The 14078-nt window shown below is 42.0% G+C and overlaps 1 protein-coding gene across 1 annotated transcript in view; it reads right to left on the bottom strand.

Annotated features, from left to right (window-relative positions):
- The window catches only part of NEB (nebulin), a 289834-nt gene that overhangs the window by 263887 nt on the left and 11869 nt on the right, over positions 1-14078 (bottom strand). The window contains exon 2 of the mRNA XM_081243154.1: positions 6907-7019. The gene's annotated coding sequence lies outside the window, so the exon portion shown is untranslated. The remainder of the gene's footprint in view (positions 1-6906; positions 7020-14078) is intronic.

Genomic DNA, 14078 nt, shown 5'->3' with positions numbered 1-14078 from the left:
TGACTGGTGTCTTCACAAAAAGACGAGAAGCACAGAGGAGGCTGTCATGTGCAGAGACAGAGACACAAAGGAGAAGATGGCCACATGAAGATGGAGGCGGAGATTGGAGTGATGCATCTACAAGCCAAGGAACCAAAGATTACCTGCAAACACCAGCAGCAAGAAGAGGCAAGATTGGATTCTCCCCTATAGCTTTCAGAGGGAGCATGGTCCTGCCAACACCTTGATTTCAGACTTCCAGCCTCCAGAACAGTAAGACGGTAAATTTCTATTATTTCAAGCCACCCAGTTTGTGGTACTTTCTTACAACAGCTCTAGGAAACTATTACACAAGGTTACATCTTCCCTCTATTTTCACAGCCCCTGTTAGATGGTCCAGGCATCTGTTAGAAGAGGATCCCATGTGTTGCCTTATGTTTGCCTTATCTTACTGGGTTATAAGCAGGAGTGGTGGTGTTTATTCATCTATAACTCAGCACATAATAGTTGCTCGATAAATGCACGTTTGACTGAACAAATGAATCTCAAAGAACCTCTGGGATTCACCTTGTCTGCTGGTCCACCTTCAGCCTCCAGCCCTTGAATAGTGAACTATTTTCCAACTTAATAGGTATACAAAGGTGCTAGGTGTGAGAAACCAGGGCAGCAGCAAATGGCCCTGGAGGACATTGTGGGATCTGAGACACTGAGTTGGTCACACAGCGTTGACCTCAGATCTGCCCCTTACCTCTGAGTAGCCTTCAGTCACACACTTTTGGATCTTTTAAAAAGTAAGTTATTGCCTTACTGATTTGCCTGGGAAACAACTCCTTGAAACTAAAAATGAGTATCACTTCAATGTCCAGTGTACATGTGGGAGATATTAGCTGTAATTCAGTGTTTCTCCTTCTCCATATATAACACACACACATGTGAACACACACACATACACAAGTACATGTGTGTGTAGGTGTGTGTATAAATTTCTGATGATGGTGTCAACAGTCTTTGAGTTGATATTCAATGACTTTTACAACTAGGCTACTGTAATGATTACTACACAACCATTGGTTGAAAATAATCATGTTATCATTAAACATGTCAGTTCTGGAAAGATGAAATACATAACAAAAGGAAAAGAAATGGTAAAACAAAAATCAATTCATTAAAGTTTATGTGTTTTCAGAAGTATTGGACATTTTAAATTCTTCAAAATGTATAACTTCAAAGATACCCAATTTATACCTCACTAGAAAAAGTTGTATCTTGTTATTTACCCCTAGGTGCAAACTGAGTTATTTCTAACAGAACCATCATGACTTGAACACTGGAACCATCCAGTCAACCTCAATAGTTGCCCAGAGGATCAGATGGAAAAGAGAACGACTACGTGCTTACCATCTGTTTCCCATATGCCTGAGAAAAGATCCAGAAAATCCAAATTCTCAGGGCAATGGCCTTCAAATCAGTCACCAGAGAGAGAAATGCTTCCTGCTGCTGGCTAAACTGACCACACTGCAATAAATACACCTCATGTTCAATGGTCAGAATCTTGATTGTCTTGTACAGTGGTATAAACGGTATCAGAAAACCAAGAGAACTCTGACCCATCTAGGTGCACACCTACTCACACAGGTGTTTTAGATGTGACACTTGGTTACCATGGGCCTTCCTTTCTCTGAATCGACACTCTGTTCTGTCTACCTGCCAAGCAGTGTGAATTTCAATAGTTTGCTAGAGGGTTAAAGAGACTGTGGCTTTTAAACTGAGATATGTTAAATACTTAAAAAACAGCTTTTTTTTTTTTTTTAATCTTTTGGCCATGCCACCCAGACTGTGGGATCTTATTCCCCCACCAGGGATCGAACCCACGCCCCCTGCATTAGAAGTTCGGAGTCTTAACAACTGGACAGCCAGGGAAGTCCCTGAAAATCAGCTATTGTTAGAGACCTGAGGACACTTTTTTTTTTTTTTTAACATTTAAAAATACTCTTCCTGACTGTGGTCTTTTGACCATGGTCTTTGGGGCCCTGGGTGGCTGGAAGGAGTTTTCTTGGGGTTACCCTAGGAATAGCTGACAGTAGAATTTCTCCATTTTCCCCCCTCCTTTACATGTTGGAATTTTGCTCCTGATAAACAAGGCAGAATTTGGTTTTTCATTTTAATGCATTATAGTAGCTACTCAGTAAATATTTATTGAATGTTCCAATAGAGTCAAAATATATGTGCTTAGTGAATTTTGTATTAACAGATGCTAAATGATGTCACTGCTTATGAATGCAAGCCAGACTAAAAAGACCTAGTCAACAAAAGCTGTAGGAATGACACACGGGTGACAACTTTCCTCTTGGTACTGCCTTATGGGTATTTCATGCAGCATGGGCTAGTCCTCTTGGGGAAGAGAGGAAACTCAGAGGTGTTGAGGTCCTTTCATGACTTTTAACAGCTTCATGCAAACAGAGAAACCAAGCTTAAAAGCAATCAAACTCCTCAATCCAATGTGGCTGAAACCACAGAGGTCCCTGAGGCTGTTTGGGAGATATGAGGACCCCAAAGAGATCTGGGTCAATACAAAGTTCCTATCAACACTAGCTCAATAGATTCCCTCTCTTTAAAGAATTTATTTATTTTTATTTTTATTTTTTTAAATTAATTGGATCCCTCTTTGAGATCCACCCTCAGCAATGCCCAGAGGCCAGATGTGCTCTGGATGGCATCTCCCTTTTGTGCTAGCAGGACAACAGGAAGGCATGCCAACCCAAGCCCTAGTGAAAGCCTTCAAGGCTGAGGTCCTCAACGTTTCCTCTGTTTTTTGGCCACATAGGTTCCTGAACTTGCCACCATGCCTATTTTACAATTTTCAAAAATCAAAATATGTAGCACTTTTATTAGAGCTATTCTTAACATGCGCATGTATACACATGTACACACACACACACAGACACACACAACCAGGGCATATAATTAGTGCAGATGATATACATAGGCTCATGAACGAAGCTTGTGCTGGAGACATTGCTGGACCAGCAAGTACGACTCTGCCCCACCAAAGCATTCATCCAGTGAATATTTATTGAGTGCCAATTAATGTGCCAGGAATGGTGATGTAGATATGGTGATGACTGAAAAGGACAAAGTCTCTATCCTCCTGAATTTACATACCAGTGAGGAAGACAGATAGTACACAGGGGGACAGATCAAAGTTCTGAGAGGAGAGGGAAGGGTGGCGAGGCAAGCTTGTCAGGAGAGCCACGGAAGCTCTGTGATACGGTGAAGTTGGAGCACAGGCCTCAATGAAACGAGAGTGAGTCATGTGAATGTCTGAGGGAGACCATTCTGGGCAGAAGAAACAGCAAATATAACGGCCCTGAGGGAGGAATATGCCTGACCTATTTAAGCAAAAGCCAAGCCAAGGAGGCTGGAAGGGATTGATGGAGGAGATTAGCAGGGAACCCTTCAGGAACACATCAGAGTCAGATCCCATCGGCCCTGATCATGCTTTTGGAAGGTTATGAGTCAGGGAGTGACAGCCACGTGCACTGTGGTCCCCATTGATAATCCTGGAAAGGGCGTTAGTTCTGATGATTGGGTGTCTTGCACAGACTTTTCAGAGGTGGCCAGAGGGCCACCATTCCTTGCAGAGGGTAAGTTCCAATCCCAGGCTCTTGGGGCTAATTCAGGAGTGGGCATCATTCTGCCCACTGTTTCTCTCCTTCCTCCTTCTCCCCCCCTCAGGAGCTGTCCCTCCTCAATAGACTTCTAGGAAAGGTAAACTGGGGAGAGGAGGCAAAATGCAATACACGAGTCTTTCAACTTGGTCCAAGTGTAGGTAAGGAAGGGTGAACCGACAGCTGATCTGAGGTCTGGGAAGTAGCTGATCCGTGTCCATCATTAGTATCTGCCCTTTTTTGCTTTAGATTCATGAATCCAGTCCCAGACTGGCTCTTTTTACTCATTTATCAGTTTATTTATTTATTTTTTATTTTATTTTATTTTTTTGCGGCACGCGGGCCTCTCACTGCCGTGGCCTCTCCCACTGCGGAGCACAGGCTCCGGATGCGCAGGCCCAGCGGCCATGGCTCACGGGCCCAGCCGCTCTGTGGCATGTGGGATCTTCCCGGACCGGGGCACGAACCCGTGTCCCCTGCATCGGCAGGCAGACTCTCAACCACTGCATCACCAGGGAAGCCCTATCAGTTTATTTTATTCTGTTATTTCTTTTCTTTGTTTTAGAGGGCTTGAACTTGCCCCTCTGGAGAGTAGATGTCCACATGCATCAGCCCATGCAGCCACCCCCCCCGGGAGATACCGAGGCCAGGAAAGCAATGGTTTTACTTCTTTGCTTTCAAAAGGTTGTATTGAAATAAAGACCGAAGATAATATGGGAACAATTTCTGCACAGCACATAATTATTCGGCTTAGCAAATATTTTAAAAATAAGCTAGGAGGGCTTCCCTGGTGACGCAGTGGTTGAGAGTCCGCCTGCCGATGCAGGGGACATGGGTTCGTGCCCCGGTCCGGGAGGATCCCACATGCCGCGGAGCGGCTGGGCCCGTGAGCCATGGCCGCTGGGCCTGCGCGTCCGGAGCCTGTGCTCCGCAGCGGGAGAGGCCACGGCAGTGAGAGGCCCGTGTACCGCAAAAATAAATAAATAAATAAGCTAGGAGACAAAGTACAGGCCCTGCCATTGACTGCCCCTGTGTTCTCACAGAGGAGAAAATACAAGGGAAAAGGGAAAGGTGGGATGTGATGGGGCTTCTCTCTTCATTCTAAATAGAGAACTCAGAGTTTGAAAATACAAGATGAACTGGAAGCCATTCTCTTGCCAGCCTCCTGCCTTCACTCATCAATTTCACAATTTCGCCAAGGAGCCCTAGCATGCCCACTTCCCCGGCCCACCTCCCTCCCCAGCCTCCCTCTCTCACCTCCAGCACCTCTCACCTCTCAGCACCACTGGAGATGGGAGGGAGCTGGGAGAAGCAGGTTTTCCCTGTTACACATGGACTGAACAGCTCTGAGAACCAAAATAGAATGAAAGTCACCACGCCTGGAGTGAGATCCAATCTCCTGCATTGGCCTGCTTCCTGCCCCTCCAGGCTCACTTCTCCCCAGAGTGGACTCCAATCCCCTTGGCCTTCTTACTGGGAGCTCCAGGCTTCAGACCTGCTGTGGCCCCTGCCTGGAACATTCTTCCCCCAAATAGTCACTGGGCTCCCTTCCTCCTATCATTAAGCTGCTGCCCAAATAGCACTTCCTTCCACTGTGTGCCGGCCAGCGCCTGCCAGCCCGGCCACTCTCCATCACATTGCCTTGCTTTATTGTCCCTCGTGGTGCTCATTACCAACTAGCCATCACCATGTATTTGTCTATTCATTATCTGTCTCCCTCCCCGGGACACAGGCACCTCGAGAGCAGGGACCTCGGGAGTTGCTCCTGGCTGTGAAATTGTTCCTGGTGTGTGAAAGGTACACAACAAACTTGAATGAGTGAGAACAGGATTAGAATTTTTGTGAGTATAATACACTAGAAATTACTTCCCAGTTTATGGCATTCATTTTAGAAATGAGAAAAATGAGGCCCACCCAGAGAGGTCAATTGACTTGCCCGAGGTTACACAGCCAGTTAGCAGCAGAACCTGGGGCTAAAAGTCCAGGGGTCCTGATTCTCCTGGGCCAATGTTCATCCTACCAAACCCAGCTGCCTTTGATTCATTTATCTCTCTCTCTCTCTCTCTCCTTCTTTTCCTTATAATGAACCACAAAGGAAATCTCAAGTTAATGATATTCATTAAGTTATTTCCTGCCTTAACATTTTGAGCCAAGAAAGGAAGGAAGTTTAGAGCTACTGAGTAAACATCGGTGCTAAGGCCTGCAAGGCAGGGATTCCTACCAAATTTGATAGATGAGGACACTGGCCATCAGAGAAGGTAAGGAAGATGGCTATTTAGCTGCAGCGCTGACACCAGAGCCCTCTCTCCTGTGTGTGTGGCTGGGCTCCCACATCAAACAGCCAGCATCAGACTCTGTGTCTCCTTTCGAGTATCCCTGTCACTGGGATGCCTGTGGAGCTGTGGTAAGCTGTAGCCTCTCCGGTTCTTAATGAGCCACCGAGCTGTCCCTCATCAGCTTTGTGGCAGCAGCCCTACCTTTGATTCAGGGCTCAGGGTATGTGTGTTGGGGGTGGAGGAGGGGGTGTGGGCAGAGAGGTATTTCCTGGAATGATAGCTCATCTGGATGCCCATCCTCTGAGGGTTCCATGGACTGAGGTAAACTTGAAGACAGTCCCCTTTCCCAGGAGTCACTCTCATCCTCCTTCATGCGTTAACTCACAGGCAACACAAAGAGCAGTTGGATGTTCTGAGCTAGAAAGCACTAGGCAAAACCACCTTTGAAAGTAACAAGCCCAGCTAGCACTGAGCAAATGTAGGCTCAGACGTGCATGTTCAAGCACCAGAGTGAACCAGCCGGTCCTGGAGTAGTGATCTGACTTGGTCTTCTCTTCTTCCTCCCCTCAATGCCACAGACATACACACACACACTCTCTCTCTCACACACACACAGAGTTTTAGTTTTTGTTCAGAGGTAGGCAACCTCAGAGTTGGAACTTGGAAACACAGTCATAGGTTAATATTATGTGGAAGAGGAATTAGACAGAATCCCTGAACAGCTCCAAATGGCAGAATGAGGCTCAATGGAGGGCGAGGGGGGTCACAGACGGGTAGACTAGGGGCTAACATAGACAGAGACATTCTTATAACTAGAGCTGTCTGACGAAGGAGCAGCCTGCTTGGTGAGGTAATAGTTGCTGTAACTCAAAGGGTATGGAAGACGGCTGTACAACCTCTGATTAGGAATGCTGGGGGGCCCTCAGCATCCCACAGTCCTTCCAACTCTACGACTCTAAGAGAACTTGAAATAGTTTGCTTACTGTCAACTTTCGTTGAATCATTTGCTGAATCATCATTTCCTAAAGTCACTGTGGCTCACACATGGTTCATAAGCAAAGCTTTTATCTTCATACCCCAAATGCGTTGTTTGAATCTGTAAGAAAGGAGATAAATTTATAAACAGGGGGTTCATTTTTTGCCTTTAACTTACATGTATTTCTCATATTTTAACTCTCTCCTGTGATATATTTAAAAAGAACATCACTACAGATAGTATGCTTGGACGGCACAGTCAAAATGTCCTCAAAACCCAGAGAGTCAAAATTGATGTCCTGCTCTCTGAACCAGCCAGATAAATCCTCCTATTAGCCTAGAAATCTCTGCTCAGCACCCCAGACTCAGCTTACACCTGTCTGGGGTGACAGAGAGAACTCATTAACCTTCTTCTTAAACAAGTAGGGAAATATTGTCCATTTCTATTGTGAACCTGCCGTGTGACCTTGGGAAAGTTACTAGCTTCTCCAAGACTCGGTTTCCTCATGTGAAATGTAGAGATTACAACAGTACCTAGCATACAGAGTTATTGTTAGCATTAAATTAAATAATACATGTAATATACTTTTTGCAATACAGGACACATGGTAAAAAAAAAAGGTTAGCTACTACTATTATCCTTAACTTCATTGAACTTTATTAGAAATTACTATAAAGAAAGTGTGTGTGTGTATATATATATATATACACACACACATATATATATATATACATACACAATGAAACTACAACTCAGTCATAAAAAAGAATGAAATTTTGCCATTTGCCACAACACGGATGGACTTGGAGGATATTATGCTAAGTGAAATAAGTTAAACAGAGAAAGACAAATACTGTATGATATCACTTATGTGTGGAATCTAAAAAATAAAACAAACTAGTGAGTATAATAAAAAAGGAAACAGACTCACAGATATAAAGAACAAACCAGTGGTTACCAGTGGGAAGAGGGAAAGGGGGAAGGGCAAGATAGGAGTAGGGGATTAAGAGGTACCAACTACTATGCATAAAGTAAATAAGTACAAGGGGGACTTCCCTGGTGGTCCAGTGGTTAAGTCTCTGAGCTTCCACTGCAGGGGGCACGGGTTTGATCCCTGGTTGGGGAAATAAGATCCCACATGCTGCATGGTGTGGCCAAAAAAAAAAAAAAGCTACAAGGATATATTGTACAACACAGGTAACAGAGCCACTATTTTATAATAACTAAAAATGGAGCATAACCTTTAAAAATTGTGAATCACTATATTGTACACCTGTAACATGTAATATTATACATCAACTATACTTTAATAAAAAGAATTTTTTTAAAGAAAAATACTAAAGAATTATGCCCTAAAAATCTCTTTCATGTAAAACAAGTCTGAAGATAAGCAGTCTTGGGCTAGTATGCAGCTTCCAAGCATTATTAATGACCCAGTCTCCTCCTTTTTTCTCTAGAAATTTTAGCATGCGATACTCATTCTCAAATCACCTCCTGGTCCAAGATGGTTGCTAGAGCTCAAGCCTCTTCATCTGCATTCCAAGTAGCAGGAAAAAAAGGGGAAAGATAAACATGCACTTTCCTAGAGTCCCCCAGAACATTTCTGCTTGTATCAATATTTTATAAGCCGGAACTCATCCACATGTTCACACTTAACTGCAAAGGAACTTGGAAAAAGTAATCTCTAATTCTGAGCAGTAAGAAGCTCAGCTAAAAATCAGGGTTAGATTACTAAGGAGGAGAAGAAAAGATATCAGAGTAAGTAACTAGCAGTTTCTGCCAAAACCTCCAACCTCACTTCCAGCCGAATCTGCTGGCCACTCACTTTCACTGGTCCTGTCTTTCAGAGGCTCATCTGCTCAGTGTCTCCCAAATATTGCTCTTGTGTGCCCTTGTGCATAATTCCTCCTGGCTTGGAGCACATCCCAGCTTCACTTCACTCTCTGAGGCCTCCTTTTTCAAGGCTCCTGTCAGGGCTTTCCCCATCCAGAGCATCCTGATGCCATTTTCCACTGTAATCCAAAAAATGCCACCCCTGTGTTTTACCTTGTTATCTGAAATTTACCTCTACAATGACCATGTGAGTCTGTCTGTTAGGCATAGGGCCGATTTTATTTTTAATCAAGTTCCTGGCAAAGTTAAGTTTCTTACTTACTGTAAATATTCAATATATATTTGTTTCTGTTATCAATGACAGTGATAGACAAGATCTGGACTCAGAGTTTAAAAGTTTGAGGAGTTATTCCAGCTGGTCAAATTCCCTTTGCTCCTGTGAGTAGATTCATGAAACTAACGCTCCTTGGAGTTAGTTTCCAAAGAAAGATAGAGAAGATTTAGGGAGTGGCGAAATTTATATAAAATTCACAGGGGACATTTTTTAAAGTCTTTATAAGCCCTTTTTATGGATAAAGTCAAGGTTTCCTGGATAGTTTCTGGTCTCTGTTTAACTTTGCAAAGGTTACTGAAGCTCTTAGAGTTTCATTAGACAATCTAATGAAGTCTGACCCTCCCATTACACAGATGGGCAAAGTGAGATAAACTAAGCCTAGAGATAAAATGTCTTGGCCCAGGTAGTGCCAGAACTAGGGGACTGTTTCCAGATACGCTCTAGATCCCTTACCACTAAGCCACAGCACAATGACGGAGGATCTTTGTTTCCATTTCTAAAGAAATGAGATGATTAATCACTCTGCTGTACCCATCACTCTCCTCTAGACTGTCAGCAGCCCAGATTCAGACTCTCCAATCAATTGAGGAATGCCAGTTCCAAGGAATTTACATGCTAAACAAATCCAGACTTCTGAAGGCCTTAATTTAGAAATGGGGATTCCAAATCTTATCCTATCCTCCCTTTCCAGCCTTTTGGTCTCTATGGAGCATTCCCAATATCTAAGCAGACAAGCCATTTTATTGCCATGTCATATTTACAGTTTAGAACTTGCTGTTGTGCTGTGTTTTCTTTTCTCAGATCTAGTCCGCAGACTAAATAGGAAGGTGACATCAAACAGTTGGGCAAACACAGCTGTCGGAAGGTGCCCCAAGCACTCTGGGAAAGCAGTTGGTCCCCCTCCAGTAACATCCAGGGGCAGGCTGGCACTGAAAGGTCATTGACTACCAAATAGCAAGCTCACTCTGAGGCGCCTGAGATGTGACGGTTGTTTGGAGTACACTAATGCTGATTTTACTCAAGAGTTTGTTGTTTTTCAGGGCAACCATGGATTATTATGACTACTAACATTTGCTGTTTATTTCATTCTGGCTGATCAACAGATGGTCCCACAACAGCCCTTGGAGGCCTCACACAAACCCACTCCTCGTTCCCCACCTGGGCCACGGAGGTGCTGGGACCTTCGAGGGCAGAGGAGGTGTGGAGTGGGGGAGGGGAGTATTGGCCGTAAGCCCGAGTCGCACATTTCCAACCTCTTTTATTTCCAGAGAGCCACATGAGCATAAATTGCAGCCAAGACAGTGATGTCTCCTACAGTAAATGCAAGTAACTACAGACAATAAGAACTCAAAAAGGCTCATTCTAAAAGACTCCAAAAAATGACTCCAAGCAGATTCTTCATAGCACCATGGGTTTTACTGAAAAGTGGAAGGAACTTTAATATCTTCAAATCCAGTCTCCCTGTCCTCCACACAACAGTCCTGTCAGATAAATTTTAGTGCCTGTTTGAACCATTCCAAGGTCTGGGATTCCTCAATTTTGTGAGGCAGGTTTATTAGTAATGCCCCACTTTGGTTCTGTAATTGTTCAATGGGAAATCTTTGAGTGGCAAGGACCCAGACTAGATAAGAAAGAGAAGTAAGAAAGAATCAAATTCTGCAGAGTTCTGTAACTTAAACAATACCATAAACAAAGTCAAAAGAAAACTGGTAAAAAAAAAAATTGCGATACATACGAGAATGGGTTGAATTTCCCTAATATAAAAAAGCACTTGTATAGCAACTTGAAAAAGGAATCACATTTTAAAAATGAGAAAAGGCTATGAATAGGCAGTTCACAGGATAAAAAAGGACCAATAAGCAGATGAAGAGCTTTTATTGCACACATTAGAAAATTGCAAATTCAAGCAATAAAATGCCATTTTTCACCAGTGCTTGACTAACATCAAATCATCTGACAATACCCAGAATAGGGGGAAACAAACACTGTCATACTGCTTGAAGAGCAATTTAGTTATGACTATTGAAATTTAAAATGAACACAGCCTTTGAAATTTAGTTCATAAGTATACTTTTTTAAGTACACAGAAATATTTTCAGCAATATTTGTAATAGAGGAATTTTTGCAATAGGAGAAAGTAAACAATTTAAATGCCCATTGATAAGAAATTGGGGTAATAAACTGAGGTGCATCTAACATGGAATACTCAGAGCTGTTAAGTTGAATGAGGTAGCTCTACATAGGTAAATATAAAAAGATACCTAAGATATATTAAGTGAAAAGCACAAGGTGTAGAAATGCGTATATGAGCTTATGTATATAAAAAATCATATATGCTTGTATGTTCACAGAAATTTCTGCAAGAAGACACAAAGTATTAGCAGTAGTTACCATTTATTTGAAAATTAAAATATGCAAAGGCAATATTGTATTTTATCTCTGGATACATGCCTATACAGCAAGTAGAAAATATACTGGAGCTCAGACATAATAATATAGTTTAAGAGGGAAAGAGAAATGAAACTGGCAAGGGCCCCTTAAGAACTTAAAAATATATTTTAATGTTTTGTTTCATTATAAGTATTTGAAGGGGAGAAAAAGAAATAAAAAAGGAGACTCATTTGACTCAAAACACCCGTTAACCTTTATAAAATCTCTTAAAATAATCAGTGAGACAATGATGACTCATTTTTTATTTTTAATGTGAAAGCCTGTAGCAAGTATGGATTAACATTTCCTTGGAGAAACTAGATCTACTTGGTAGAACATTCTTGTGCTAATCTTCTTTGTTTACCAGATTTTTCTATTAATATAGTCTGAAATGAACAGTTGTGTTTTCATGGCGTGTTTTTTTTTCTTTTTTTTATTAGTTTCTGCTTTATAACAAAGTGAATCAGTCATACATATACATCTGTTCCCACATCCCTTCCCTCATGCATCTCCCTCCCTCCCACCCTCCCCATCCCACCCCTCCAGGCGGTCACAAAGCACCGAGCTGATCTCCCTGTGCTCTGCGGCTGCTTCCCACTATCTATCTACCTTACGTTTGGTAGTGTATATATGTCCATGCCTCTCTTTCGCTTTGTCACAGCTTACCCTTCCCCCTCCCCATATCCTCAAGTCCATTCTCAAGTAGGTCTGTGTCTTTATTCCCGTTTTACCCCTAGGTTCTTCATGACATTTGTTTTTTTTTAATTCCGTATATATGTGTTAGCATACGGTATTTGTCTTTCTCTTTCTGACTTACTTCACTCTGTATGACAGACTCTAGGTCTATCCACCTCATTACAAATAGCTCAGTTTCGTTTCTTTTTATGGCTGAGTAATATTCCATTGTATATATGTGCCACATCTTCTTTATCCATTCATCCGATGATGGACACTTAGGTTGTTTCCAGCTCCGGGCTATTGTGAATAGAGCTGCAATGAACATTTTGGTACATGTCTCTTTTTGAATTATGGTTTTCTCAGGGTATATGCCTAGTAGTGGGATTGCTGGGTCATATGGTAGTTCTATTTTTAGTTTTTTAAGGAACCTCCATACTGTTCTCCATAGCGGCTGTACCAATTCACATTCCCACCAGCAGTGCAAGAGTGTTCCCTTTTCTCCACACCCTCTCCAGCATTTATTGTTTCTAGATTTCTTGATGATGGCCATTCTGACTGGTGTGAGATGATATCTCATTGTAGTTTTGATTTGCATTTCTCTAATGATTAATGATGTTGAGCATTCTTTCATGTGTTTGTTGGCAGTCTGTATATCTTCTTTGGAGAAATGCCTATTTAAGTCTTCTGCCCATTTTTGGATTGGCTTGTTTGTTTTTTTGCTATTGAGCTGCATGAGCTGTTTATAAATTTTGGAGATTAATCCTTTGTCAGTTGCTTCATTTGCAAATATTTTCTCCCATTCTGAGGGTTGTCTTTTGGTCTTGTTTATGGTTTCCTTTGCTGTGCAAAAGCTTTGAAGTTTCATTAGGTCCCATTTGTTTATCTTTGTTTTTATTTCCATTTCTCTAGGAGGTGGGTCCAAAAGGATCTTGCTGTGATTTATGTCATAGAGTGTTCTGCCTATGTTTTCCTCTAAGAGTTTGATAGTGTCTGGCCTTACATTTAGGTCTTTAATCCATTTTGAGCTTATTTTTGTGTATGGTGTTAGGGAATGATCTAATCTCATACTTTTATATGTCCCTGTCCAGTTTTCCCAGCACCACTTATTGAAGAGGCTGTCCCTTCTCCACTGTACATTCCTGCCTCCTTTATCAAAGATAAGTTGGCCATATGTGCGTGGGTTTATCTCTGGGCTTTCTATCCTGTTCCATTGATCTATCTTTCTGTTTTTATGCCAGTACCACACTGTCTTGATTACTGTAGCTTTGTAGTATAGTCTGAAGTCAGGGAGCCTGATTCCTCCAGCTCCGTTTTTCGTTCTCAAGATTGCTTTGGCTATTCGGGGTCTTTTGTTTTTCCAAACAAATTTTGAAATTTTTTGTTCTAGTTCTGTGAAAAATGCCAGTGGTAGTTTGATAGGGATTGCATTGAATCTGTAGATTGCTTTGGGCAGTAGAGTCATTTTCACAATATTGATTCTTCCAATCCAGGAGCATGGTATATCTCTCCATCTATTTGTATCATCTTTAATTTCTTTCATCAGTGTCTTACAATTTTCTGCATACAGGTCTTTTGTCTCCTTAGGTAGGTTTATTCCTAGATATTTTATTCTTTTTGTTGCGATGGTAAATGGGAGTGTTTTCTTGATTTCATTTTCAGATTTTTCATCATTAGTGTACAGGAATGCCAGAGATTTCTGTACATTAATTTTGTATCCTGCTACTTTACCAAATTCATTGATTAGCTCTAGTAGTTTTTCGGTAGCATCTTTAGGATTCTCTATGTATAGTATCATGTCATCTGCAAACAGTGACAGCTTTACTTCTTCTTTTCCAATTTGGATTCCTTTTATTTCCTTTTCTTCTCTGATTGCTGTGGCTAAAACTTCCAAAACTATGTTGAAT

Source organism: Mesoplodon bidens (genome assembly GCF_964165515.1).
Source record: "Mesoplodon bidens genome assembly, chromosome: 8".
Classification (NCBI taxonomy): domain Eukaryota; kingdom Metazoa; phylum Chordata; class Mammalia; order Artiodactyla; family Ziphiidae; genus Mesoplodon; species Mesoplodon bidens.
This window is presented reverse-complemented; position numbering and strand designations above follow the sequence as displayed.